A 5182-nucleotide genomic window follows, 5' to 3' on the forward strand; every position below is an offset into this window, starting at 1 on the left:
AGACAATCCTAAGCCAAAAGAACAAAGCTGGAGGCATCACGCTACCTGACTTTGAACTATACTACAAGGCTACAGTAACCAAAACAGCATTGTACTGGTACCAAAACAGAGATATAGACCAATGAAACAGGAAAAAAATTCTTTAAAATGTAGAGGAAAAATCACAAGAGACTGGTTACCAAAACACATAGTGAGGTCCACATGCTTATGTGCCCTTCAAGGGAGTGGGAAGAGGGGAGGGTAGGCAACCCAGGAGAAATTAATGACTTAAAAGAAATGGGTCATCAAGAGAGAAGGTATATTAGTCAGCATTCTATAGAGGGACAGAATTAAAGAAATGTGTGTGTGTGTGTGTGTATATATGTGTATATGTGTGTGTGTATATATATACACACATACACACACACATATATATGTATGAAGGGGATTGTGATGTTTAATACTGAGTGTCAACTTGATAGAATTAAAGGATACAAAGTATTGATCCTGGTTGTGTCTGTGAGGGTGTTGCCAAAAGAGATTAACATTTGAGTCAGTGGGCTGGGAAAGGTAGATCCACCAGTAATCTTGTCGGCACAATCTAATCCACTGCCAACGAATATAAAGCAGGCAGAAAAATGCAAAAAAAAACAGAAACTGGCCTAGTCTCCCAGCCTACATCTTTCTACCATGCTGGATCCTTCCTGCCCTGGAACATCAGGCTCCAAGGTCTTCAGTTTAGAGACTTGGACACGATCTCCTTGCTCCTCAAGTTTGCAGATAAGCTATTGTGGACCTTGAGATCCTGTAAGTTAATATTAATAAACACCTATATATACGTTTGTGTGTGTGCTTATGTATATATAAATATATATCTCACCTGTTAGTTCTGTCCCTCTAGAAATCCCTGGCTAATACAGGAAGTGTATTAAGTATTAACTTAAACAATCACAAGGTCTCACAATAGGCTGTCTGCTGGCCAAGGAGCAAAAAGAGCCAGCCAGAGTTCCAAAACTGAAGAACTTGTTCGAGGGGAAGAAGCATCCAGCACAGGAAAAAGATGAAGTCTGGGAGGTGAGGTCAGTCTCTCTTTTCACATTTTTCTGCCTCCTTATAGTCTGCCATACTGCCAGGTGATTGGATTATGCCCACACAGATTAATGGTGTGTGTGCCTTTCCCAGTCCACTGACTCAAATGTTAATCTTCTTTGGCAACACCCTCACAGACACACCCAGGATCAACACTTTACATCCTTCAATCCAATCAAGTTAACACTCAGTATTAACCATCACAAGCCCACCTCTTGTCAACTTGAACCCACACACATCTCCTAAGATCAAACATAATCTTAAAATAAAGACAATAATAAGGTCATAATTACCCCTAACATAATACAACTACCCTTCCTACAACCAGAAATGCACCAATCCCCAACCCAAATACTATTACATAAGGTGAACCATACTTAAATGCTGATATGAAGTCAATAACTCTTATGTCACCTGATAACGAAAAAGGAAATGAAATCAAGATATTTTCTTAGTACAAATGTACACAGGCACAAACATGTTTTTAAGAAAAGAAGAAGGAAATACTCATGACAGTTCCAGTCCTCATTTCTGCAGCCAGTTACATCGTCGTAGCTGGTATTGATGACTGCCTTCTTCCACTATTCATTCTGTATTCCCTTTGCCTTCAGCAAGCACCTCAGGAGGTCATGACCCCAGAAGGATCTGGACCATTTGTAGTCCTACCTGGATTGGGCTGTTGTAGTTTCCCACTGACCTTAATTACAGTGCTTGAAAATACAAAGAGACGCCCTAGTGGATCTCCTGTATTCCATGCGTAGTCTGTCTCCTTTCCTTGTGGAGTAGTGGACTGACTTTAGGATTCCAAAGTGTCCAGGTGGCAATCTTAACTTTCAGTTTAAGGGAATCGTTATTGTGTCTTTTGGTGGCAGTGTTCCTCCCTCTGGAACTAAGACGTCTAGGCCAGCCGAACGTAATGTCATGGGAACAGAAACTAAAATTTTTGCTAGTGGATCACTAGGGGTGATAGTGAGTGGTACCACTTTCACTTCCACCCCTTGATTCCTGGACTTGTGAATCCTGGCTATGGAAGAAACAGTACCAAACATTTGGTGCTGATTCAGAGCATACATGGCCTTCTGGAGTACGTTACCCAGCCCTGCAATGTGTTGTAACCTAGTTGACATTGTAATTGTGAATTTAAAAGGCCATTACACCATTCTATCAATCCAGTTGCTTCAGAATGATGGGGAACATGGTAAGACCAGTGAATTCCATGAGCATGAGTCCACTGCCCCACTTCTTTAGCTGTAAGTGAGTGCCTTGGTCAGAGGCAATGCTGTATGGAATACTGTGATGGTGGATAAGGCATTCAGTGAGTCCATTAATGGTAGTCTTGGCAAAAGCATTGCGTGCAGGTAGGCAAACCATGTCTTCCACGAGTGTCTATTCCAGTGAGGAAAAAACTCTGCCTTTTCCATGATGGAAGAATCCCAATATAATCAACCTGCCACCTGGTAGCTGGACAATCACCTCGGGGATTGGGGCAATACAAAGAGCTCAGTGTTGGTCTCTTCTGTCGTAAAATTGGGCACTCAGCAGTGGCCATAGCCAGGTCAGCCTTGGTGAGTGAAAATCCACATTGCTGAATCCATGCATAGCCTCCGTTCCTGCCTACATTGCCACTGTGTTCATGGACTCATTGGGCGAGATGACAGGAGTGTCTGGGGAAAGAGGGTGAGTCCACAGAATGGGTCATCTTATACACTTGATTATCAAAATCCTCCTCTGCTGAGGTCACTTGTTGGTGAACACTCACATGGAATACAAATATCTTGACAGCTTTTGACCACTCAGAGAGGTACATCTCCAAACCTTTTCCTCAAATTTCTTTGTCACCAAATTTCTTCTTTTGTCCCTGATCATCCAGCCAAACCATCATTTCTCCTTCCCCAATGCAGTTACTCTGGTAAAGGCTGGAGGTCTCTTTGGAGAATGATGGGAGAAAGATTAACTGCATAAATTATCGGTAATGTTGTGGGGTCCTTCCTCAAGGGGACCCGGCCTCCCCTTCATTCAAGGGGTTCTGGGTCTATAAACTTGCTCAAGTCTGGAAATTGATTGAGGGGCCATGAATCTCTGTTTTTATAATTCCAATTACTATATTGCTCCTTTGATCTAGAAATTTTCTCCTTATATAAATTAAGTAGGAATGCAGTAGGCTTCATATCAATTTCACATCTAGGAACACCATGATTAATTAGCAGTGCCAGAGCTTTACATGAGTCAGACTATTCAGATTGCTGTTTTGTCTCTTCTGTCCATTACAGTAGCTATGCCCACCTTGCCTTTGAGGGTTGAGTGCCACCACTTGGCCCCTTACACCTTAGGATCCAGTTATACTCAATTGTATTTAAATTTTGTAATTGAGTGACTACAGTTCTCACTATTAGATCTGACATACAGAGAAGAGCCATTACAGGGATCTTCAAAGATGCAGGTGCTGCCCACACAAAGCTATTTTGCAAGGCATTTGTCAAGGGTATTAAGTATAGAGTCACTAAACTCCTTGCTTCTCAGGAGTGATGATTCAGGAGTGTCTAATGCATTTATTTTGCATAACTCTCTAAACTGTTCATGCCAAGGACTATCAGTGTTCTCCATACTATTAGAAGTACAATCCTTAGCATTTTGGGTTCTAATCATATTAAGCAGCTAGTTCCAGAAACCCGAAGACCAATGGAAGAACTCCATCCTTAATATTCTGTTCCTGTAGAACCATTCCTGGTACCAAGACCTCTGTTAGTGAGGGTTCTCTAGAGGGACAGAACTAACAGGATGTGTGTGTGTGTGTGTGTGTGTGTGTATGAATTTATTATGTATTAACTTACAGAATCACAAGGTCCCACAATGGGATGTCTGCAGGCTTGAGGAGCAAGGAGAGTCAGCTCAAGTCTCAAAACTGAAGAACTTGGAGTCCAATGTTTGAGGGCAGGAAGCATCCAGCACGGGAAAGAGATGTAGGCTGGGAGGCTGGGCCAGACTCACTTTTTCACCTTTTTTCTGCCTGCTTTATATTCACTGGCAGCTGATTAGATGATGCCCATAGACTGACTAGGGCGGTCTGCCTTTCCCAGCCTACTGACTCAAGTATTAATCTCCTTTGGCAACACCCTCAAATACACAGCCAGGAACAATACCTAAATCCTTTAATCAAATCAAGTTGACACTCATTATTAACTATCACAGGATTACAGGCCAGAGCCATCACACACAGCCTTATTGTGTATTTCATGCAATATCCTGATTTCACATTTTATCTGTGACTTAATAAAGTTTTCTTGCTATGACCCCAAACTGGTAATACTTGAAAGCACATTCAAATATATTCTGGGACAATTCATAACTGGCAAAATTTTTAGCCTTGTGGAAAGAGTCACCTTACTGGCCAGTCAGCTGTCAATTCCCCATCATTACTATCACTTCTGGGAGCACATTTTCCAAAACCCCTTTTCTCTATATGGTTTCTTTAGGGTTGGTCAACGAGAGGCACTCCCATGAAATGTGGAAGTCAGAGTGGTGGTACAATGACACCTGAAGTAAAACACGTAGAGTTATGTGCGAACTGGAGAATCACCTGAAGACGTGCTGCAGGCAGCTGAGAGCATCAGCACTCCCAATCCTGGGCGTCCCAGACGGGTCTGAGGATCACCACACGGGTACTCAGCACATACCACCAGGGGCAGGTGCACTCTGGCTTCTGGAGGAGCACCTGAGAATCCCCTGTCTCTGGTACCTGCTTCATGAATAACATGCCTTAGGCTTTGGAAACACTGTGGTTTAGACTCTAATTAATCCAGTTTGAAGAATTTCTCCTTGGAATACTGAGAATAGCTTCTCTTTTGCTGTATGAATTCCAATTATCCCATAACACAGACTCCTCAGGTGGACTTATCTCTCTTCTTTTCAGTCAGGACAGGCAATGTGATGTCTTTTCTGCGGGGATGAGGGTGAAAGAGGCTTAGGGTTCAGGGGAGCCTCCCTGGTCCCCTCTACAGACATCTCCCAATGACTTTCAAAATCTGACTGAGTTTGAGAAATGCCCTCAGCAGATAGAGGCACCAGGAGGAGGATCTGGGGCAGCCCAGCCTCACACATCTGCTTCCTTGGGGGT

The sequence above is a fragment of the Mandrillus leucophaeus genome, unplaced genomic scaffold (genome assembly GCF_000951045.1).
Source record: "Mandrillus leucophaeus isolate KB7577 unplaced genomic scaffold, Mleu.le_1.0 Scaffold1599, whole genome shotgun sequence".
NCBI lineage: Eukaryota > Metazoa > Chordata > Mammalia > Primates > Cercopithecidae > Mandrillus > Mandrillus leucophaeus.